At 40.4% G+C, this 23,634-nt stretch overlaps 17 non-coding genes across 17 annotated transcripts; all 17 read left to right on the top strand.

Annotated features, from left to right (window-relative positions):
* The first annotated feature begins 318 nt into the window (after nt 1-318).
* Nucleotides 319-390, top strand: trnaq-cug (transfer RNA glutamine (anticodon CUG)). Its single transcript has one exon. It is a non-coding gene; the product is annotated as a tRNA-Gln (tRNA).
* Nucleotides 391-2,461: 2,071 nt separating this feature from the next.
* Nucleotides 2,462-2,533, top strand: trnaq-cug (transfer RNA glutamine (anticodon CUG)). Its single transcript has one exon. It is a non-coding gene; the product is annotated as a tRNA-Gln (tRNA).
* Nucleotides 2,534-4,599: 2,066 nt separating this feature from the next.
* On the top strand, nt 4,600-4,671 carry trnaq-cug (transfer RNA glutamine (anticodon CUG)). Its single transcript has one exon. It is a non-coding gene; the product is annotated as a tRNA-Gln (tRNA).
* Nucleotides 4,672-6,276: 1,605 nt separating this feature from the next.
* trnay-gua (transfer RNA tyrosine (anticodon GUA)) lies at nt 6,277-6,350 on the top strand. The gene has a single exon. It is a non-coding gene; the product is annotated as a tRNA-Tyr (tRNA).
* A 383-nt stretch (nt 6,351-6,733) lies between these two features.
* trnaq-cug (transfer RNA glutamine (anticodon CUG)) lies at nt 6,734-6,805 on the top strand. The gene has a single exon. It is a non-coding gene; the product is annotated as a tRNA-Gln (tRNA).
* Nucleotides 6,806-8,884: 2,079 nt separating this feature from the next.
* trnaq-cug (transfer RNA glutamine (anticodon CUG)) lies at nt 8,885-8,956 on the top strand. The gene has a single exon. It is a non-coding gene; the product is annotated as a tRNA-Gln (tRNA).
* Nucleotides 8,957-10,561: 1,605 nt separating this feature from the next.
* Nucleotides 10,562-10,635, top strand: trnay-gua (transfer RNA tyrosine (anticodon GUA)). The gene has a single exon. It is a non-coding gene; the product is annotated as a tRNA-Tyr (tRNA).
* Nucleotides 10,636-11,020: 385 nt separating this feature from the next.
* trnaq-cug (transfer RNA glutamine (anticodon CUG)) lies at nt 11,021-11,092 on the top strand. The gene has a single exon. It is a non-coding gene; the product is annotated as a tRNA-Gln (tRNA).
* A 2,079-nt stretch (nt 11,093-13,171) lies between these two features.
* trnaq-cug (transfer RNA glutamine (anticodon CUG)) lies at nt 13,172-13,243 on the top strand. The gene has a single exon. It is a non-coding gene; the product is annotated as a tRNA-Gln (tRNA).
* Nucleotides 13,244-14,861: 1,618 nt separating this feature from the next.
* trnay-gua (transfer RNA tyrosine (anticodon GUA)) lies at nt 14,862-14,935 on the top strand. The gene has a single exon. It is a non-coding gene; the product is annotated as a tRNA-Tyr (tRNA).
* Nucleotides 14,936-15,320: 385 nt separating this feature from the next.
* On the top strand, nt 15,321-15,392 carry trnaq-cug (transfer RNA glutamine (anticodon CUG)). The gene has a single exon. It is a non-coding gene; the product is annotated as a tRNA-Gln (tRNA).
* A 2,075-nt stretch (nt 15,393-17,467) lies between these two features.
* trnaq-cug (transfer RNA glutamine (anticodon CUG)) lies at nt 17,468-17,539 on the top strand. The gene has a single exon. It is a non-coding gene; the product is annotated as a tRNA-Gln (tRNA).
* Nucleotides 17,540-19,157: 1,618 nt separating this feature from the next.
* trnay-gua (transfer RNA tyrosine (anticodon GUA)) lies at nt 19,158-19,231 on the top strand. Its single transcript has one exon. It is a non-coding gene; the product is annotated as a tRNA-Tyr (tRNA).
* A 385-nt stretch (nt 19,232-19,616) lies between these two features.
* trnaq-cug (transfer RNA glutamine (anticodon CUG)) lies at nt 19,617-19,688 on the top strand. The gene has a single exon. It is a non-coding gene; the product is annotated as a tRNA-Gln (tRNA).
* Nucleotides 19,689-21,306: 1,618 nt separating this feature from the next.
* trnay-gua (transfer RNA tyrosine (anticodon GUA)) lies at nt 21,307-21,380 on the top strand. The gene has a single exon. It is a non-coding gene; the product is annotated as a tRNA-Tyr (tRNA).
* Nucleotides 21,381-21,765: 385 nt separating this feature from the next.
* On the top strand, nt 21,766-21,837 carry trnaq-cug (transfer RNA glutamine (anticodon CUG)). Its single transcript has one exon. It is a non-coding gene; the product is annotated as a tRNA-Gln (tRNA).
* Nucleotides 21,838-23,455: 1,618 nt separating this feature from the next.
* Nucleotides 23,456-23,529, top strand: trnan-guu (transfer RNA asparagine (anticodon GUU)). Its single transcript has one exon. It is a non-coding gene; the product is annotated as a tRNA-Asn (tRNA).
* Nucleotides 23,530-23,634: the final 105 nt, after the last annotated feature.

Genomic DNA, 23,634 nt, shown 5'->3' with positions numbered 1-23,634 from the left:
TAAGGAAACCAGGAAATCGTTATGGCGCTGCGGCTTCCTTGGTCAAAGGGCCTGTTTATTAAACAGGAAATGCCTACTTTTGGTCTATGAAAAATATTTACAAGGACAGAAAAGCCCACAAGAAGAGCCCTCAAACCCATACCTTTCTCCCTCAAGTTTACTGCTGCTACACTTTGCATTAAGAGAGGGAAAAGTATTGCTGCACTTCAAGATTATTTGCACTGTTTTCACTCCTTGTTTCTCATTTTTTTGGCAAGGGACGATTGATGTAAGACTTGTAGCTTTGGATGACCGTTATCCTTCCAAGGAGGAGTCTGCGGTTCCATGGTGTAATGGTTAGCACTCTGGACTCTGAATCCAGCGATCCGAGTTTAAATCTCGGTGGAACCTTGAGTACCCCGAGAGCAGCGCTACTCTTTTGAAAAAGTGCAGAAACAAGAAGAATCTTTGGGTAAAATCTGTTCTTACCCCCTGAAAGGAGCCAACCAAAGCATACAAACTAAACAAAGCTGTTAAAATCTGGAGCTGGTTTTCTTATGACCAAGCTTATGATTCAACGCCTGGATTACAAAAGGCGTAAACGTTTCACCGCATTGCAAAAGAAAATCAAATGAAAAGCATTGATGTGTTGAAGGAATCCTTTGACTTGGAGAGACAGGACTTTTATAGGACTTATTATAAGCAAGAAATGAAACAAAGAAACGACCACTATAATCCTCTGACAGTAATCTTTGTTGAAACCAATCAATCAGAACTTGCGAGGGGAATCATTTCTAAATGATCTCAATGCATTGGTAATCTGGACAACGTTCTGCTAAGTATATTCTAAACCAATGGGAACGAGAAGTTAACCTGGTTTTGTCTGACCAAGAGTGTGGAAATGTAGGAACAGCCCTGAGGAAGACCACAAAATCACATGCCTGAAGGGGAAAAATATGTTTTTTTCACCACACCATGTCAAAGTGCCCATTATTCACAAGGAAATGCTAACTGCTGGAGAACCCAGCAGGCAAACCACTATCAGGTGTGTTGGGGCTGTGCTGTTGCTCAAAAATAATGGACTGAAATTCACAGGGCACTGCAGACTGTTTTTGACTTTGCCATCCCACTCAAATTTAAAACTATGTACTTGGGCCTCAACACTCCTGCCATGGACACAATAAATGGATACCCTTGGAACATACTTTTGGCTGTAGAGAAAAAGGCCATCACAAAGAAATGCTCGACACCAACCACGCCAACGATCAAAGACTTGACTGACATAGTAACAGACATTGGATGAATGGAAAACAGTGACATTCAGGCTTAATTTGGATAAGCACTAATTTGATTGACTTGGACCAAGTAGGACCCTTATTTTCATTTAAATGTGATTTTGTTTTTATTTTATTTTATGTTATGTTATGTTTTATGTAACTATTAAGTTCTTTTAATTACGATTTTTGCTCCCTGGTCGTGTCCTGTATTGTTTTATGTTTAATCAAAAGAAAAGAAAAAAGGACACACAGAACTAGTTCATTTTCTCGCTACGTTATTCCTGGTTCAATCCCGGGTTTCGGCATGCGTACCTGAATGTTAGTCTTTGCTCAAAAATACAATGAATAGGAATGCTGGGTCTATTGGATATTTTGCGAGATCAGGACATAAATGGCCTGGAAAGGATCTATAAAACATAAACAGCATGCTTTCGTTGGAACATTGTTAGCATGAACATGTTTGGTAACATGTTTGGTTTCGCTGAATGTTGTACCCAAGACCTTCTGCGTGTAGGGCAGATGTGATGACCACCACACAATGAAACCATGAAGCAGAAGTTTGCCTACTTCAATGCTGCTCTCTTTGATATAGCCCAATGATCAAATGTCATACTTATTTTCAAAACAGGACATCCTGTAGAAAGGTGTGGTTCAACGGTATAGCCGTTAGCGCTCTGAATCCAGAGTTTTTCTTCATTTCTTATTGCAATTAGATGCACAAGTCTTTTATGGATATGCCTAGATTCTCGTCTCTGTGGCGCAATCGGCTAGCGCGTTCGGCTGTTAACCGAAAGGTTGGTGGTTCGAGCCCATCCAGGGACGACTGCTCACCTTGCCAGAGCAAGCAAGAAATACAATCCCAGAAGTAACCACTGTATGTAATTATGTAAGGAAACCAGGAAATCGTTATGGCGCTGCGGCTTCCTTGGTCAAAGGGCCTGTTTATTAAACAGGAAATGCCTACTTTTGGTCTATGAAAAATATTTACAAGGACAGAAAAGCCCACAAGAAGAGCCCTCAAACCCATACCTTTCTCCCTCAAGTTTACTGCTGCTACACTTTGCATTAAGAGAGGGAAAAGTATTGCTGCACTTCAAGATTATTTGCACTGTTTTCACTCCTTGTTTCTCATTTTTTTGGCAAGGGACGATTGATGTAAGACTTGTAGCTTTGGATGACCGTTATCCTTCCAAGGAGGAGTCTGCGGTTCCATGGTGTAATGGTTAGCACTCTGGACTCTGAATCCAGCGATCCGAGTTTAAATCTCGGTGGAACCTTGAGTACCCCGAGAGCAGCGCTACTCTTTTGAAAAAGTGCAGAAACAAGAAGAATCTTTGGGTAAAATCTGTTCTTACCCCCTGAAAGGAGCCAACCAAAGCATACAAACTAAACAAAGCTGTTAAAATCTGGAGCTGGTTTTCTTATGACCAAGCTTATGATTCAACGCCTGGATTACAAAAGGCGTAAACGTTTCACCGCATTGCAAAAGAAAATCAAATGAAAAGCATTGATGTGTTGAAGGAATCCTTTGACTTGGAGAGACAGGACTTTTATAGGACTTATTATAAGCAAGAAATGAAACAAAGAAACGACCACTATAATCCTCTGACAGTAATCTTTGTTGAAACCAATCAATCAGAACTTGCGAGGGGAATCATTTCTAAATGATCTCAATGCATTGGTAATCTGGACAACGTTCTGCTAAGTATATTCTAAACCAATGGGAACGAGAAGTTAACCTGGTTTTGTCTGACCAAGAGTGTGGAAATGTAGGAACAGCCCTGAGGAAGACCACATAATCACATGCCTGAAGCGGAAAAATATGTTTTTTTTCACCACACCATGTCAAAGTAAGGAAATGCTAACTGCTGGAGAACCCAGCAGGCAAACCACTATCAGGTGTTTTGGGGCTGTGCTGTTGCTCAAAAATAATGGACTGAAATTCACAGGGCATTGCACACTGTTTTTGACTTTGCCATCCCACTCAAATTTAAAACTATGTACTTGGGCCTCAACACTCCTGCCATGGACACAATAAATGGATACCCTTGGAACATACTTTTGGCTGTAGAGAAAAAGGCCATCACAAAGAAATGCTCGACACCAACCACACCAAAGATCAAAGACTTGACTGACATAGTAACAGACATTAGACATTGGATGAATGGAAAACAGTGACATTCAGGCTTAACTTGGATAAGCACTAATTTGATTGACTTGGACCAAGTAGGACCCTTATTTTCATTTTAATGTGATTTTGTTTTTATTTTATTTTATGTTATGTTATGTTTTATGTAACTATTAAGTTCTTTTAATTACGATTTTTGCTCCCTGGTCGTGTCCTGTATTGTTTTATGTTTAATCAAAAGAAAAGAAAAAAGGACACACAGAACTAGTTCATTTTCTCGCTACGTTATTCCTGGTTCAATCCTGGGTTTCGGCAGGTGTACCTGAATGTTAGTCTTTGCTCAAAAATACAATGAATAGGAATGCTGGGTCTATTGGATATTTTGCGAGATCAGGACATAAATGGCCTGGAAAGGATCTATAAAACATAAACAGCAAGCTTTCGTTGGAACATTGTTAGCATGAACATGTTTGGTAACATGTTTGGTTTCGCTGAATGTTGTACCAAAGACCTTCTGCGTGTAGGGCAGATGTGATGACCACCACACAATGAAACCATGAAGCAGAAGTTTGCCTACTTCAATGCTGCTCTCTTTGATATATCCCAATGATCAAATGTCATACTTATTTTCAAAACAGGACATCCTGTAGAAAGGTGTGGTTCAACGGTATAGCCGTTAGCGCTCTGAATCCAGAGTTTTTCTTCATTTCTTATTGCAATTAGATGCACAAGTCTTTTATGGATATGCCTAGATTCTCGTCTCTGTGGCGCAATCGGCTAGCGCGTTCGGCTGTTAACCGAAAGGTTGGTGGTTCGAGCCCATCCAGGGACGACTGCTCACCTTGCCAGAGCAAGCAAGAAATACAATCCCAGAAGTAACCACTGTATGTAATTATGTAAGGAAACCAGGAAATCGTTATGGCGCTGCGGCTTCCTTGGTCAAAGTGCCTGTTTATTAAACAGGAAATGCCTACTTTTTGTCTATGAAAAATATTTACAAGGACAGAAAAGCCCACAAGAAGAGCCCTCAAACCCATACCTTTCTCCCTCAAGTTTACTGCTGCTACACTTTGCATTAAGAGAGGGAAAAGTATTGCTGCACATCAAGATTATTTGCACTGTTTTCACTCCTTGTTTCTCATTTTTTTGGCAAGGGATGATTGATGTAAGACTTGTAGCTTTTGATGACCGTTATCCTTCCAAGGAGGAGTCTGCGGTTCCATGGTGTAATGGTTAGCACTCTGGACTCTGAATCCAGCGATCTGAGTTCATATCTCGGTGGAACCTTGAGTACCCCGAGAGCAGTGCTACTCTTTTGAAAAAGTGCAGAAACAAGAAGAATCTTTGGGTAAAATCTGTGCTTACCCCCTGAAAGGAGCCAACCAAAGCATACAAACTAAACAAAGCTGTTAAAATCTGGAGCTGGTTTTCTTATGACCAAGCTTATGATTCAACGCCTGGATTACAAAAGGCGTAAACGTTTCACCGCATTGCAAAAGAAAATCAAATGAAAAGCATTGATGTGTTGAAGGAATCCTTTGACTTGGAGAGACAGGACTTTTATAGGACTTATTATAAGCAAGAAATGAAACAAAGAAACAACCACTATAATCCTCTGACAGTAATCTTTGTTGAAACCAATCAATCAGAACTTGCGAGGGGAATCATTTCTAAATGATCTCAATGCATTGGTAATCTGGACAACGTTCTGCTAAGTATATTCTAAACCAATGGGAACGAGAAGTTAACCTGGTTTTGTCTGACCAAGAGTGTGGAAATGTAGGAACAGCCCTGAGGAAGACCACATAATCACATGCCTGAAGCGGAAAAATATGTTTTTTTTCACCACACCATGTCAAAGTAAGGAAATGCTAACTGCTGGAGAACCCAGCAGGCAAACCACTATCAGGTGTTTTGGGGCTGTGCTGTTGCTCAAAAATAATGGACTGAAATTCACAGGGCATTGCACACTGTTTTTGACTTTGCCATCCCACTCAAATTTAAAACTATGTACTTGGGCCTCAACACTCCTGCCATGGACACAATAAATGGATACCCTTGGAACATACTTTTGGCTGTAGAGAAAAAGGCCATCACAAAGAAATGCTCGACACCAACCACACCAAAGATCAAAGACTTGACTGACATAGTAACAGACATTAGACATTGGATGAATGGAAAACAGTGACATTCAGGCTTAATTTGGATAAGCACTAATTTGATCGACTTTGGACCAAGTAGGACCCCTATTTTCATTTAAAGGTGATTTTGTTTTTATTTTATGTTATGTTATGTTTTATGTAACTATTAAGTTCTTTTAATTACAATTTTTGCTCCCTGGTCGTGTCCTGTATTGTTTTATGTTTAATCAAAAGAAAAGAAAAAAGGACACACAGAACAAGTTCATTTTCTTGCTACGTTATTCCTGGTTCAATCCCGGGTTTCGGCATGCGTACCTGAATGTTAGTCTTTGCTCAAAAATACAATGAATAGGAATGCTGGGTCTATTGGATATTTTGCGAGATCAGGACATAAATGGCCTGGAAAGGATCTATAAAACATAAACAGCATGCTTTCGTTGGAACATTGTTAGCATGAACATGTTTGGTAACATGTTTGGTTTCGCTGAATGTTGTACCCAAGACCTTCTGCGTGTAGGGCAGATGTGATGACCACCACACAATGAAACCATGAAGCAGAAGTTTGCCTACTTCAATGCTGCTCTCTTTGATATAGCCCAATGATCAAATGTCATACTTATTTTCAAAACAGGACATCCTGTAGAAAGGTGTGGTTCAACGGTATAGCCGTTAGCGCTCTGAATCCAGAGTTTTTCTTCATTTCTTATTGCAATTAGATGCACAAGTCTTTTATGGATATGCCTAGATTCTCGTCTCTGTGGCGCAATCGGCTAGCGCGTTCGGCTGTAAACCGAAAGGTTGGTGGTTCGAGCCCACCCAGGGACGACTGCTCACCTTGCCAGAGCAAGCAAGAAATACAATCCCAGAAGTAACCACTGTATGTAATTATGTAAGGAAACCAGGAAATCGTTATGGCGCTGCGGCTTCCTTGGTCAAAGGGCCTGTTTATTAAAAAGGAAATGCCTACTTTTTGTCTATGAAAAATATTTACAAGGACAGAAAAGCCCACAAGAAGAGCCCTCAAACCCATACCTTTCTCCCTCAAGTTTACGGCTGCTACACTTTGCATTAAGAGAGGGAAAAGTATTGCTGCACTTCAAGATTATTTGCACTGTTTTCACTCCTTGTTTCTCATTTTTTTGGCAAGGGACGATTGATGTAAGACTTGTAGATTTGGATGACCGTTATCCATCCAAGGAGGAGTCTGCGGTTCCATGGTGTAATGGTTAGCACTCTGGACTCTGAATCCAGCGATCCGAGTTCAAATCTCGGTGGAACCTTGAGTACCCCGAGAGCAGCGCTACTCTTTTGAAAAAGTGCAGAAACAAGAAGAATCTTTGGGTAAAATCTGTGCTTACCCCCTGAAAGGAGCCAACCAAAGCATACAAACTAAACAAAGCTGTTAAAATCTGGAGCTGGTTTTCTTATGACCAAGCTTATGATTCAACGCCTGGATTACAAAAGGCGTAAACGTTTCACCGCATTGCAAAAGAAAATCAAATGAAAAGCATTGATGTGTTGAAGGAATCCTTTGACTTGGAGAGACAGGACTTTTATAGGACTTATTATAAGCAAGAAATGAAACAAAGAAACGACCACTATAATCCTCTGACAGTAATCTTTGTTGAAACCAATCAATCAGAACTTGCGAGGGGAATCATTTCTAAATGATCTCAATGCATTGGTAATCTGGACAACGTTCTGCTAAGTATATTCCAAACCAATGGGAACGAGAAGTTAACCTGGTTTTGTCTGACCAAGAGTGTGGAAATGTAGGAACAGCCCTGAGGAAGACCACATAATCACATGCCTGAAGCGGAAAAATATGTTTTTTTTCACCACACCATGTCAAAGTGCCCATTATTCACAAGGAAATGCTAACTGCTGGAGAACCCAGCAGGCAAACCACTATCAGGTGTTTTGGGGCTGTGCTGTTGCTCAAAAATAATGGACTGTAATTCACAGGGCACTGCAGACTGTTTTTGACTTTTCCATCCCACTCAAATTTAAAACTATGTACTTGGGCCTCAACACTCCTGCCATGGACACAATAAATGGATACCCTTGGAACATACTTTTGGCTGTAGAGAAAAAGGCCATCACAAAGAAATGCTCGACACCAACCATGCCAACGATCAAAGACTTGACTGACATAGTAACAGACATTAGACATTGGATGAATGGAAAACAGTGACATTCAGGCTTAACTTGGATAAGCACTAATTTGATTGACTTGGACCAAGTAGGCCCCCTATTTTCATTTAAATGTGATTTTGTTTTTATTTTATTTTATGTTATGTTATGTTTTATGTAACTATTAAGTTCTTTTAATTACGATTTTTGCTCCCTGGTCGTGTCCTGTATTGTTTTATGTTTAATCAAAAGAAAAGAAAAAAGGACACACAGAACTAGTTCATTTTCTCGCTACGTTATTCCTGGTTCAATCCCGGGTTTCGGCATGTGTACCTGAATGTTAGTCTTTGCTCAAAAATACAATGAATAGGAATGCTGGGTCTATTGGATATTTTGCGAGATCAGGACATAAATGGCCTGGAAAGGATCTATAAAACATAAACAGCAAGCTTTCGTTGGAACATTGTTAGCATGAACATGTTTGGTAACATGTTTGGTTTCGCTGAATGTTGTACCAAAGACCTTCTGCGTGTAGGGCAGATGTGATGACCACCACACAATGAAACCATGAAGCAGAAGTTTGCCTACTTCAATGCTGCTCTCTTTGATATATCCCAATGATCAAATGTCATACTTATTTTCAAAACAGGACATCCTGTAGAAAGGTGTGGTTCAACGGTATAGCCGTTAGCGCTCTGAATCCAGAGTTTTTCTTCATTTCTTATTGCAATTAGATGCACAAGTCTTTTATGGATATGCCTAGATTCTCTTCTCTGTGGCGCAATCGGCTAGCGCGTTCGGCTGTTAACCGAAAGGTTGGTGGTTCGAGCCCATCCAGGGACGACTGCTCACCTTGCCAGAGCAAGCAAGAAATACAATCCCAGAAGTAACCACTGTATGTAATTATGTAAGGAAACCAGGAAATCGTTATGGCGCTGCGGCTTCCTTGGTCAAAGGGCCTGTTTAGTAAACAGGAAATGCCTACTTTTTGTCTATGAAAAATATTTACAAGGACAGAAAAGCCCACAAGAAGAGCCCTCAAACCCATACCTTTCTCCCTCAAGTTTACTGCTGCTACACTTTGCATTAAGAGAGGGAAAAGTATTGCTGCACATCAAGATTATTTGCACTGTTTTCACTCCTTGTTTCTCATTTTTTTGGCAAGGGATGATTGATGTAAGACTTGTAGCTTTTGATGACCGTTATCCTTCCAAGGAGGAGTCTGCGGTTCCATGGTGTAATGGTTAGCACTCTGGACTCTGAATCCAGCAATCCGAGTTCAAATCTCGGTGGAACCTTGAGTGCCCCGAGAGCAGCGCTACTCTTTTGAAAAAGAGCAGAAACAAGAAGAATCTTTGGGTAAAATCTGTGATTACCCCCTGAAAGGAGCCAACCAAAGCATACAAACTAAACAAAGCTGTTAAAATCTGGAGCTGGTTTTCTTATGACCAAGCTTATGATTCAACGCCTGGATTACAAAAGGCGTAAACGTTTCACTGCATTGCAAAAGAAAATCAAATGAAAAGCATTGATGTGTTGAAGGAATCCTTTGACTTGGAGAGACAGGACTTTTATAGGACTTATTATAAGCAAGAAATGAAACAAAGAAACGACCACTATAATCCTCTGACAGTAATCTTTGTTGAAACCAATCAATCAGAACTTGCGAGGGGAATCATTTCTAAATGATCTCAATGCATTGGTAATCTGGACAACGTTCTGCTAAGTATATTCTAAACCAATGGGAACGAGAAGTTAACCTGGTTTTGTCTGACCAAGAGTGTGGAAATGTAGGAACAGCCCTGAGGAAGACCACATAATCACATGCCTGAAGCGGAAAAATATGTTTTTTTTCACCACACCATGTCAAAGTAAGGAAATGCTAACTGCTGGAGAACCCAGCAGGCAAACCACTATCAGGTGTTTTGGGGCTGTGCTGTTGCTCAAAAATAATGGACTGAAATTCACAGGGCATTGCACACTGTTTTTGACTTTGCCATCCCACTCAAATTTAAAACTATGTACTTGGGCCTCAACACTCCTGCCATGGACACAATAAATGGATACCCTTGGAACATACTTTTGGCTGTAGAGAAAAAGGCCATCACAAAGAAATGCTCGACACCAACCACACCAAAGATCAAAGACTTGACTGACATAGTAACAGACATTAGACATTGGATGAATGGAAAACAGTGACATTCAGGCTTAATTTGGATAAGCACTAATTTGATCGACTTTGGACCAAGTAGGACCCCTATTTTCATTTAAAGGTGATTTTGTTTTTATTTTATGTTATGTTATGTTTTATGTAACTATTAAGTTCTTTTAATTACAATTTTTGCTCCCTGGTCGTGTCCTGTATTGTTTTATGTTTAATCAAAAGAAAAGAAAAAAGGACACACAGAACAAGTTCATTTTCTTGCTACGTTATTCCTGGTTCAATCCCGGGTTTCGGCATGCGTACCTGAATGTTAGTCTTTGCTCAAAAATACAATGAATAGGAATGCTGGGTCTATTGGATATTTTGCGAGATCAGGACATAAATGGCCTGGAAAGGATCTATAAAACATAAACAGCATGCTTTCGTTGGAACATTGTTAGCATGAACATGTTTGGTAACATGTTTGGTTTCGCTGAATGTTGTACCCAAGACCTTCTGCGTGTAGGGCAGATGTGATGACCACCACACAATGAAACCATGAAGCAGAAGTTTGCCTACTTCAATGCTGCTCTCTTTGATATAGCCCAATGATCAAATGTCATACTTATTTTCAAAACAGGACATCCTGTAGAAAGGTGTGGTTCAACGGTATAGCCGTTAGCGCTCTGAATCCAGAGTTTTTCTTCATTTCTTATTGCAATTAGATGCACAAGTCTTTTATGGATATGCGTAGATTCTCGTCTCTGTGACGCAATCGGCTAGCGCGTTCGGCTGTAAACCGAAAGGTTGGTGGTTCGAGCCCACCCAGGGACGACTGCTCACCTTGCCAGAGCAAGCAAGAAATACAATCCCAGAAGTAACCACTGTATGTAATTATGTAAGGAAACCAGGAAATCGTTATGGCGCTGCAGCTTCCTTGGTCAAAGGGCCTTTTTAGTAAACAGGAAATGCCTACTCTTTTGTCTATGAACAATATTTACAAGGACAGAAAAGCCCACAAGAAGAGCCCTCAAACCCATACCTTTCTCCCTCAAGTTTACTGCTGCTACACTTTGCATTAAGAGAGGGAAAAGTATTGCTGCACATCAAGATTAATTGCACTGTTTTCACTCCTTGTTTCTCATTTTTTTGGCAAGGGATGATTGACGTAAAGACTTGTAGCTTTGGATGACCGTTATCCTTCCAAGGAGGATTTTGCGGTTCCATGGTGTAATGGTTAGCACTCTGGACTCTGAATCCAGCAATCCGAGTTCAAATCTCGGTGGAACCTTGAGTGCCCCGAGAGCAGCGCTACTCTTTTGAAAAAGTGCAGAAACAAGAAGAATCTTTGGGTAAAATCTGTGATTACCCCCTGAAAGGAGCCAACCAAAGCATACAAACTAAACAAAGCTGTTAAAATCTGGAGCTGGTTTTCTTATGACCAAGCTTATGATTCAACGCCTGGATTACAAAAGGCGTAAACGTTTCACCGCATTGCAAAAGAAAATCAAATGAAAAGCATTGATGTGTTGAAGGAATCCTTTGACTTGGAGAGACAGGACTTTTATAGGACTTATTATAAGCAAGAAATGAAACAAAGAAACGACCACTATAATCCTCTGACAGTAATCTTTGTTGAAACCAATCAATCAGAACTTGCGAGGGGAATCATTTCTAAATGATCTCAATGCATTGGTAATCTGGACAACGTTCTGCTAAGTATATTCTAAACCAATGGGAACGAGAAGTTAACCTGGTTTTGTCTGACCAAGAGTGTGGAAATGTAGGAACAGCCCTGAGGAAGACCACATAATCACATGCCTGAAGCGGAAAAATATGTTTTTTTTCACCACACCATGTCAAAGTGCCCATTATTCACAAGGAAATGCTAACTGCTGGAGAACCCAGCAGGCAAACCACTATCAGGTGTTTTGGGGCTGTGCTGTTGCTCAAAAATAATGGACTGAAATTCACAGGGCACTGCAGACTGTTTTTGACTTTTCCATCCCACTCAAATTTAAAACTATGTACTTGGGCCTCAACACTCCTGCCATGGACACAATAAATGGATACCCTTGGAACATACTTTTGGCTGTAGAGAAAAAGGCCATCACAAAGAAATGCTCGACACCAACCACGCCAAAGATCAAAGACTTGACTGACGTAGTAACAGACATTAGACATTGGATGAATGGAAAACAGTAACATTCAGGCTTAATTTGGATAAGCACTAATTTGATTGACTTGGACCAAGTAGGACCCTTATTTGCATTTAAATGTGATTTTGTTTTTATTTTATTTTATGTTATGTTATGTTTTATGTAACTATTAAGTTATTTTAATTACGATTTTTGCTCCCTGGTCGTGTCCTGTATTGTTTTATGTTTAATCAAAAGAAAAGAAAAAAGGACACACAGAACTAGTTCATTTTCTCGCTACGTTATTCCTGGTTCAATCCTGGGTTTCGGCAGGTGTACCTGAATGTTAGTCTTTGCTCAAAAATACAATGAATAGGAATGCTGGGTCTATTGGATATTTTGCGAGATCAGGACATAAATGGCCTGGAAAGTATCTATAAAACATAAACAGCAAGCTTTCGTTGGAACATTGTTAGCATGAACATGTTTGGTAACATGTTTGGTTTCGCTGAATGTTGTACCAAAGACCTTCTGCGTGTAGGGCAGATGTGATGACCACCACACAATGAAACCATGAAGCAGAAGTTTGCCTACTTCAATGCTGCTCTCTTTGATATATCCCAATGATCAAATGTCATACTTATTTTCAAAACAGGACATCCTGTAGAAAGGTGTGGTTCAACGGTATAGCCGTTAGCGCTCTGAATCCAGAGTTTTTCTTCATTTCTTATTGCAATTAGATGCACAAGTCTTTTATGGATATGCCTAGATTCTCGTCTCTGTGGCGCAATCGGCTAGCGCGTTCGGCTGTTAACCGAAAGGTTGGTGGTTCGAGCCCATCCAGGGACGACTGCTCACCTTGCCAGAGCAAGCAAGAAATACAATCCCAGAAGTAACCACTGTATGTAATTATGTAAGGAAACCAGGAAATCGTTATGGCGCTGCGGCTTCCTTGGTCAAAGGGCCTGTTTATTAAACAGGAAATGCCTACTTTTTGTCTATGAAAAATATTTACAAGGACAGAAAAGCCCACAAGAAGAGCCCTCAAACCCATACCTTTCTCCCTCAAGTTTACTGCTGCTACACTTTGCATTAAGAGAGGGAAAAGTATTGCTGCACATCAAGATTATTTGCACTGTTTTCACTCCTTGTTTCTCATTTTTTTGGCAAGGGATGATTGATGTAAGACTTGTAGCTTTTGATGACCGTTATCCTTCCAAGGAGGAGTCTGCGGTTCCATGGTGTAATGGTTAGCACTCTGGACTCTGAATCCAGCGATCTGAGTTCATATCTCGGTGGAACCTTGAGTACCCCGAGAGCAGTGCTACTCTTTTGAAAAAGTGCAGAAACAAGAAGAATCTTTGGGTAAAATCTGTGCTTACCCCCTGAAAGGAGCCAACCAAAGCATACAAACTAAACAAAGCTGTTAAAATCTGGAGCTGGTTTTCTTATGACCAAGCTTATGATTCAACGCCTGGATTACAAAAGGCGTAAACGTTTCACCGCATTGCAAAAGAAAATCAAATGAAAAGCATTGATGTGTTGAAGGAATCCTTTGACTTGGAGGGACAGGACTTTTATAGGACTTATTATAAGCAAGAAATGAAACAAAGAAACGACCACTATAATCCTCTGACAGTAATCTTTGTTGAAACCAATCAATCAGAACTTGCGAGGGGAATCATTTCTAAATGATCTCAATGCATTGGTAATCTGGACAACGTTCTGCTAAGTATATTCTAAACCAATGGGAACGAGAAGTTAACCTGGTTTTGTCTGACCAAGAGTGTGGAAATGTAGGAACAGCCCTGAGGAAGACCACATAATCACATGCCTGAAGCGGAAAAATATGTTTTTTTTCACCACACCATGTCAAAGTGCCCATTATTCACAAGGAAATGCTAACTGCTGGAGAACCCAGCAGGCAAACCACTATCAGGTGTTTTGGGGCTGTGCTGTTGCTCAAAAATAATGGACTGAAATTCACAGGGCATTGCACACTGTTTTTGACTTTGCCATCCCACTCAAATTTAAAACTATGTACTTGGGCCTCAACACTCCTGCCATGGACACAATAAATGGATACCCTTGGAACATACTTTTGGCTGTAGAGAAAAAGGCCATCACAAAGAAATGCTCGACACCAACCACACCAAAGATCAAAGACTTGACTGACATAGTAACAGACATTAGACATTGGATGAATGGAAAACAGTGACATTCAGGCTTAATTTGGATAAGCACTAATTTGATCGACTTTGGACCAAGTAGGACCCCTATTTTCATTTAAAGGTGATTTTGTTTTTATTTTATGTTATGTTATGTTTTATGTAACTATTAAGTTCTTTTAATTACAATTTTTGCTCCCTGGTCGTGTCCTGTATTGTTTTATGTTTAATCAAAAGAAAAGAAAAAAGGACACACAGAACAAGTTCATTTTCTTGCTACGTTATTCCTGGTTCAATCCCGGGTTTCGGCATGCGTACCTGAATGTTAGTCTTTGCTCAAAAATACAATGAATAGGAATCCTGGGTCTATTGGATATTTTGCGAGATCAGGACATAAATGGCCTGGAAAGGATCTATAAAACATAAACAGCATGCTTTCGTTGGAACATTGTTAGCATGAACATGTTTGGTAACATGTTTGGTTTCGCTGAATGTTGTACCCAAGACCTTCTGCGTGTAGGGCAGATGTGATGACCACCACACAATGAAACCATGAAGCAGAAGTTTGCCTACTTCAATGCTGCTCTCTTTGATATAGCCCAATGATCAAATGTCATACTTATTTTCAAAACAGGACATCCTGTAGAAAGGTGTGGTTCAACGGTATAGCCGTTAGCGCTCTGAATCCAGAGTTTTTCTTCATTTCTTATTGCAATTAGATGCACAAGTCTTTTATGGATATGCCTAGATTCTCGTCTCTGTGGCGCAATCGGCTAGCGCGTTCGGCTGTAAACCGAAAGGTTGGTGGTTCGAGCCCACCCAGGGACGACTGCTCACCTTGCCAGAGCAAGCAAGAAATACAATCCCAGAAGTAACCACTGTATGTAATTATGTAAGGAAACCAGGAAATCGTTATGGCGCTGCAGCTTCCTTGGTCAAAGGGCCTTTTTAGTAAACAGGAAATGCCTACTCTTTTGTCTATGAACAATATTTACAAGGACAGAAAAGCCCACAAGAAGAGCCCTCAAACCCATACCTTTCTCCCTCAAGTTTACTGCTGCTACACTTTGCATTAAGAGAGGGAAAAGTATTGCTGCACATCAAGATTAATTGCACTGTTTTCACTCCTTGTTTCTCATTTTTTTGGCAAGGGATGATTGACGTAAAGACTTGTAGCTTTGGATGACCGTTATCCTTCCAAGGAGGATTTTGCGGTTCCATGGTGTAATGGTTAGCACTCTGGACTCTGAATCCAGCAATCCGAGTTCAAATCTCGGTGGAACCTTGAGTGCCCCGAGAGCAGCGCTACTCTTTTGAAAAAGTGCAGAAACAAGAAGAATCTTTGGGTAAAATCTGTGATTACCCCCTGAAAGGAGCCAACCAAAGCATACAAACTAAACAAAGCTGTTAAAATCTGGAGCTGGTTTTCTTATGACCAAGCTTATGATTCAACGCCTGGATTACAAAAGGCGTAAACGTTTCACCGCATTGCAAAAGAAAATCAAATGAAAAGCATTGATGTGTTGAAGGAATCCTTTGACTTGGAGAGACAGGACTTTTATAGGACTTATTATAAGCAAGAAATGAAACAAAGAAACGACCACTATAATCCTCTGACAGTAATCTTTGTTGAAACCAATCAATCAGAACTTGCGAGGGGAATCATTTCTAAATGATCTCAATGCATTGGTAATCTGGACAACGTTCTGCTAAGTATATTCTAAACCAATGGGAACGAGAAGTTAACCTGGTTTTGTCTGACCAAGAGTGTGGAAATGTAGGAACAGCCCTGAGGAAGACCACATAATCACATGCCTGAAGCGGAAAAATATGTTTTTTTTCACCACACCATGTCAAAGTGCCCATTATTCACAAGGAAATGCTAACTGCTGGAGAACCCAGCAGGCAAACCACTATCAGGTGTTTTGGGGCTGTGCTGTTGCTCAAAAATAATGGACTGAAATTCACAGGGCATTGCACACTGTTTTTGACTTTGCCATCCCACTCAAATTTAAAACTATGTACTTGGGCCTCAACACTCCTGCCATGGACACAATAAATGGATACCCTTGGAACATACTTTTGGCTGTAGAGAAAAAGGCCATCACAAAGAAATGCTCGACACCAACCACACCAAAGATCAAAGACTTGACTGACATAGTAACAGACATTAGACATTGGATGAATGGAAAACAGTGACATTCAGGCTTAATTTGGATAAGCACTAATTTGATCGACTTTGGACCAAGTAGGACCCCTATTTTCATTTAAAGGTGATTTTGTTTTTATTTTATGTTATGTTATGTTTTATGTAACTATTAAGTTCTTTTAATTACAATTTTTGCTCCCTGGTCGTGTCCTGTATTGTTTTATGTTTAATCAAAAGAAAAGAAAAAAGGACACACAGAACAAGTTCATTTTCTTGCTACGTTATTCCTGGTTCAATCCCGGGTTTCGGCATGCGTACCTGAATGTTAGTCTTTGCTCAAAAATACAATGAATAGGAATGCTGGGTCTATTGGATATTTTGCGAGATCAGGACATAAATGGCCTGGAAAGGATCTATAAAACATAAACAGCATGCTTTCGTTGGAACATTGTTAGCATGAACATGTTTGGTAACATGTTTGGTTTCGCTGAATGTTGTACCCAAGACCTTCTGCGTGTAGGGCAGATGTGATGACCACCACACAATGAAACCATGAAGCAGAAGTTTGCCTACTTCAATGCTGCTCTCTTTGATATAGCCCAATGATCAAATGTCATACTTATTTTCAAAACAGGACATCCTGTAGAAAGGTGTGGTTCAACGGTATAGCCGTTAGCGCTCTGAATCCAGAGTTTTTCTTCATTTCTTATTGCAATTAGATGCACAAGTCTTTTATGGATATGCCTAGATTCTCGTCTCTGTGGCGCAATCGGCTAGCGCGTTCGGCTGTTAACCGAAAGGTTGGTGGTTCGAGCCCATCCAGGGACGACTGCTCACCTTGCCAGAGCAAGCAAGAAATACAATCCCAGAAGTAACCACTGTATGTAATTATGTAAGGAAACCAGGAAATCGTTATGGCGCTGCGGCTTCCTTGGTCAAAGGGCCTGTTTATTAAACAGGAAATGCCTACTTTTTGTCTATGAAAAATATTTACAAGGACAGAAAAGCCCACAAGAAGAGCCCTCAAACCCATACCTTTCTCCCTCAAGTTTACTGCTGCTACACTTTGCATTAAGAGAGGGAAAAGTATTGCTGCACATCAAGATTATTTGCACTGTTTTCACTCCTTGTTTCTCATTTTTTTGGCAAGGGATGATTGATGTAAGACTTGTAGCTTTTGATGACCGTTATCCTTCCAAGGAGAAGTCTGCGGTTCCATGGTGTAATGGTTAGCACTCTGGACTCTGAATCCAGCGATCTGAGTTCATATCTCGGTGGAACCTTGAGTACCCCGAGAGCAGTGCTACTCTTTTGAAAAAGTGCAGAAACAAGAAGAATCTTTGGGTAAAATCTGTGCTTACCCCCTGAAAGGAGCCAACCAAAGCATACAAACTAAACAAAGCTGTTAAAATCTGGAGCTGGTTTTCTTATGACCAAGCTTATGATTCAACGCCTGGATTACAAAAGGCGTAAACGTTTCACCGCATTGCAAAAGAAAATCAAATGAAAAGCATTGATGTGTTGAAGGAATCCTTTGACTTGGAGAGACAGGACTTTTATAGGACTTATTATAAGCAAGAAATGAAACAAAGAAACGACCACTATAATCCTCTGACAGTAATCTTTGTTGAAACCAATCAATCAGAACTTGCGAGGGGAATCATTTCTAAATGATCTCAATGCATTGGTAATCTGGACAACGTTCTGCTAAGTATATTCTAAACCAATGGGAACGAGAAGTTAACCTGGTTTTGTCTGACCAAGAGTGTGGAAATGTAGGAACAGCCCTGAGGAAGACCACATAATCACATGCCTGAAGCGGAAAAATATGTTTTTTTTCACCACACCATGTCAAAGTGCCCATTATTCACAAGGAAATGCTAACTGCTGGAGAACCCAGCAGGCAAACCACTATCAGGTGTTTTGGGGCTGTGCTGTTGCTCAAAAATAATGGACTGAAATTCACAGGGCATTGCACACTGTTTTTGACTTTGCCATCCCACTCAAATTTAAAACTATGTACTTGGGCCTCAACACTCCTGCCATGGACACAATAAATGGATACCCTTGGAACATACTTTTGGCTGTAGAGAAAAAGGCCATCACAAAGAAATGCTCGACACCAACCACACCAAAGATCAAAGACTTGACTGACATAGTAACAGACATTAGACATTGGATGAATGGAAAACAGTGACATTCAGGCTTAATTTGGATAAGCACTAATTTGATCGACTTTGGACCAAGTAGGACCCCTATTTTCATTTAAAGGTGATTTTGTTTTTATTTTATGTTATGTTATGTTTTATGTAACTATTAAGTTCTTTTAATTACAATTTTTGCTCCCTGGTCGTGTCCTGTATTGTTTTATGTTTAATCAAAAGAAAAGAAAAAAGGACACACAGAACAAGTTCATTTTCTTGCTACGTTATTCCTGGTTCAATCCCGGGTTTCGGCATGCGTACCTGAATGTTAGTCTTTGCTCAAAAATACAATGAATAGGAATGCTGGGTCTATTGGATATTTTGCGAGATCAGGACATAAATGGCCTGGAAAGGATCTATAAAACATAAACAGCATGCTTTCGTTGGAACATTGTTAGCATGAACATGTTTGGTAACATGTTTGGTTTCGCTGAATGTTGTACCCAAGAACTTCTGCGTGTAGGGCACATGTGATGACCACCACACAATGAAACCATGAAGCAGAAGTTTGCCTACTTCAATGCTGCTCTCTTTGATATAGCCCAATGATCAAATGTCATACTTATTTTCAAAACAGGACATCCTGTAGAAAGGTGTGGTTCAACGGTATAGCCGTTAGCGCTCTGAATCCAGAGTTTTTCTTCATTTCTTATTGCAATTAGATGCACAAGTCTTTTATGGATATGCCTAGATTCTCGTCTCTGTGGCGCAATCGGCTAGCGCGTTCGGCTGTAAACCGAAAGGTTGGTGGTTCGAGCCCACCCAGGGACGACTGCTCACCTTGCCAGAGCAAGCAAGAAATACAATCGCAGAAGTAACCACTGTATGTAATTATGTAAGGAAACCAGGAAATCGTTATGGCGCTGCAGCTTCCTTGGTCAAAGGGCCTTTTTAGTAAACAGGAAATGCCTACTCTTTTGTCTATGAACAATATTTACAAGGACAGAAAAGCCCACAAGAAGAGCCCTCAAACCCATACCTTTCTCCCTCAAGTTTACTGCTGCTACACTTTGCATTAATAGAGGGAAAAGTATTGCTGCACATCAAGATTAATTGCACTGTTTTCACTCCTTGTTTCTCATTTTTTTGGCAAGGGATGATTGACGTAAAGACTTGTAGCTTTGGATGACCGTTATCCTTCCAAGGAGGATTTTGCGGTTCCATGGTGTAATGGTTAGCACTCTGGACTCTGAATCCAGCAATCCGAGTTCAAATCCCGGTGGAACCTTGAGTGCCCCGAGAGCAGCGCTACTCTTTTGAAAAAGTGCAGAAACAAGAAGAATCTTTGGGTAAAATCTGTGATTACCCCCTGAAAGGAGCCAACCAAAGCATACAAACTAAACAAAGCTGTTAAAATCTGGAGCTGGTTTTCTTATGACCAAGCTTATGATTCAACGCCTGGATTACAAAAGGCGTAAACGTTTCACCGCATTGCAAAAGAAAATCAAATGAAAAGCATTGATGTGTTGAAGGAATCCTTTGACTTGGAGAGACAGGACTTTTATAGGACTTATTATAAGCAAGAAATGAAACAAAGAAACGACCACTATAATCCTCTGACAGTAATCTTTGTTGAAACCAATCAATCAGAACTTGCGAGGGGAATCATTTCTAAATGATCTCAATGCATTGGTAATCTGGACAACGTTCTGCTAAGTATATTCTAAACCAATGGGAACGAGAAGTTAACCTGGTTTTGTCTGACCAAGAGTGTGGAAATGTAGGAACAGCCCTGAGGAAGACCACATAATCACATGCCTGAAGCGGAAAAATATGTTTTTTTTCACCACACCATGTCAAAGTGCCCATTATTCACAAGGAAATGCTAACTGCTGGAGAACCCAGCAGGCAAACCACTATCAGGTGTTTTGGGGCTGTGCTGTTGCTCAAAAATAATGGACTGAAATTCACACGGCATTGCACACTGTTTTTGACTTTGCCATCCCACTCAAATTTAAAACTATGTACTTGGGCCTCAACACTCCTGCCATGGACACAATAAATGGATACCCTTGGAACATACTTTTGGCTGTAGAGAAAAAGGCCATCACAAAGAAATGCTCGACACCAACCACACCAAAGATCAAAGACTTGACTGACATAGTAACAGACATTAGACATTGGATGAATGGAAAACAGTGACATTCAGGCTTAATTTGGATAAGCACTAATTTGATCGACTTTGGACCAAGTAGGACCCCTATTTTCATTTAAAGGTGATTTTGTTTTTATTTTATGTTATGTTATGTTTTATGTAACTATTAAGTTCTTTTAATTACAATTTTTGCTCCCTGGTCGTGTCCTGTATTGTTTTATGTTTAATCAAAAGAAAAGAAAAAAGGACACACAGAACAAGTTCATTTTCTTGCTACGTTATTCCTGGTTCAATCCCGGGTTTCGGCATGCGTACCTGAATGTTAGTCTTTGCTCAAAAATACAATGAATAGGAATGCTGGGTCTATTGGATATTTTGCGAGATCAGGACATAAATGGCCTGGAAAGGATCTATAAAACATAAACAGCATGCTTTCGTTGGAACATTGTTAGCATGAACATGTTTGGTAACATGTTTGGTTTTGCTGAATGTTGTACCCAAGACCTTCTGCGTGTAGGGCAGATGTGATGACCACCACACAATGAAACCATGAAGCAGAAGTTTGCCTACTTCAATGCTGCTCTCTTTGATATAGCCCAATGATCAAATGTCATACTTATTTTCAAAACAGGACATCCTGTAGAAAGGTGTGGTTCAACGGTATAGCCGTTAGCGCTCTGAATCCAGAGTTTTTCTTCATTTCTTATTGCAATTAGATGCACAAGTCTTTTATGGATATGCCTAGATTCTCGTCTCTGTGGCGCAATCGGCTAGAGCGTTCGGCTGTAAACCGAAAGGTTGGTGGTTCGAGCCCACCCAGGGACGACTGCTCACCTTGCCAGAGCAAGCAAGAAATACAATCCCAGAAGTAACCACTGTATGTAATTATGTAAGGAAACCAGGAAATCGTTATGGCGCTGCAGCTTCCTTGGTCAAAGGGCCTTTTTAGTAAACAGGAAATGCCTACTCTTTTGTCTATGAACAATATTTACAAGGACAGAAAAGCCCACAAGAAGAGCCCTCAAACCCATACCTTTCTCCCTCAAGTTTACTGCTGCTACACTTTGCATTAAGAGAGGGAAAAGTATTGCTGCACATCAAGATTAATTGCACTGTTTTCACTCCTTGTTTCTCATTTTTTTGGCAAGGGATGATTGACGTAAAGACTTGTAGCTTTGGATGACCGTTATCCTTCCAAGGAGGATTTTGCGGTTCCATGGTGTAATGGTTAGCACTCTGGACTCTGAATCCAGCAATCCGAGTTCAAATCTCGGTGGAACCTTGAGTGCCCCGAGAGCAGCGCTACTCTTTTGAAAAAGTGCAGAAACAAGAAGAATCTTTGGGTAAAATCTGTGATTACCCCCTGAAAGGAGCCAACCAAAGCATACAAACTAAACAAAGCTGTTAAAATCTGGAGCTGGTTTTCTTATGACCAAGCTTATGATTCAACGCCTGGATTACAAAAGGCGTAAACGTTTCACCGCATTGCAAAAGAAAATCAAATGAAAAGCATTGATGTGTTGAAGGAATCCTTTGACTTGGAGAGACAGGACTTTTATAGGACTTATTATAAGCAAGAAATGAAACAAAGAAACGACCACTATAATCCTCTGACAGTAATCTTTGTTGAAACCAATAAATCAGAACTTGCGAGGGGAATCATTTCTAAATGATCTCAATGCATTGGTAATCTGGACAACGTTCTGCTAAGTATATTCTAAACCAATGGGAACGAGAAGTTAACCTGGTTTTGTCTGACCAAGAGTGTGGAAATGTAGGAACAGCCCTGAGGAAGACCACATAATCACATGCCTGAAGCGGAAAAATATGTTTTTTTTCACCACACCATGTCAAAGTGCCCATTATTCACAAGGAAATGCTAACTGCTGGAGAACCCAGCAGGCAAACCACTATCAGGTGTTTTGGGGCTGTGCTGTTGCTCAAAAATAATGGACTGAAATTCACACGGCATTGCACACTGTTTTTGACTTTGCCATCCCACTCAAATTTAAAACTATGTACTTGGGCCTCAACACTCCTGCCATGGACACAATAAATGGATACCCTTGGAACATACTTTTGGCTGTAGAGAAAAAGGCCATCACAAAGAAATGCTCGACACCAACCACACCAAAGATCAAAGACTTGACTGACATAGTAACAGACATTAGACATTGGATGAATGGAAAACAGTGACATTCAGGCTTAATTTGGATAAGCACTAATTTGATCGACTTTGGACCAAGTAGGACCCCTATTTTCATTTAAAGGTGATTTTGTTTTTATTTTATGTTATGTTATGTTTTATGTAACTATTAAGTTCTTTTAATTACAATTTTTGCTCCCTGGTCGTGTCCTGTATTGTTTTATGTTTAATCAAAAGAAAAGAAAAAAGGACACACAGAACAAGTTCATTTTCTTGCTACGTTATTCCTGGTTCAATCCCGGGTTTCGGCATGCGTACCTGAATGTTAGTCTTTGCTCAAAAATACAATGAATAGGAATGCTGGGTCTATTGGATATTTTGCGAGATCAGGACATAAATGGCCTGGAAAGGATCTATAAAACATAAACAGCATGCTTTCGTTGGAACATTGTTAGCATGAACATGTTTGGTAACATGTTTGGTTTCGCTGAATGTTGTACCCAAGACCTTCTGCGTGTAGGGCAGATGTGATGACCACCACACAATGAAACCATGAAGCAGAAGTTTGCCTACTTCAATGCTGCTCTCTTTGATATAGCCCAATGATCAAATGTCATACTTATTTTCAAAACAGGACATCCTGTAGAAAGGTGTGGTTCAACGGTATAGCCGTTAGCGCTCTGAATCCAGAGTTTTTCTTCATTTCTTATTGCAATTAGATGCACAAGTCTTTTATGGATATGCCTAGATTCTTGTCTCTGTGGCGCAATCGGCTAGCGCGTTCGGCTGTTAACCGAAAGGTTGGTGGTTCGAGCCCACCCAGGGACGACTGCTCACCTTGCCAGAGCAAGCAAGAAATACAATGCCAGAAGTAACCACTGTATGTAATTATGTAAGGAAACCAGGAAATCGTTATGGCGCTGCGGCTTCCTT

This window comes from Eucyclogobius newberryi, unplaced genomic scaffold, assembly GCF_026437365.1.
Source record: "Eucyclogobius newberryi isolate DKJ021-1_F unplaced genomic scaffold, fEucNew1.0.hap1 SCAF_8, whole genome shotgun sequence".
Taxonomy (NCBI): Eukaryota; Metazoa; Chordata; class Actinopteri; order Gobiiformes; family Gobiidae; genus Eucyclogobius; species Eucyclogobius newberryi.
The sequence above is the reverse complement of the archived record's forward strand: the minus strand, read 5'-3'. Positions and strand labels throughout refer to the sequence as shown.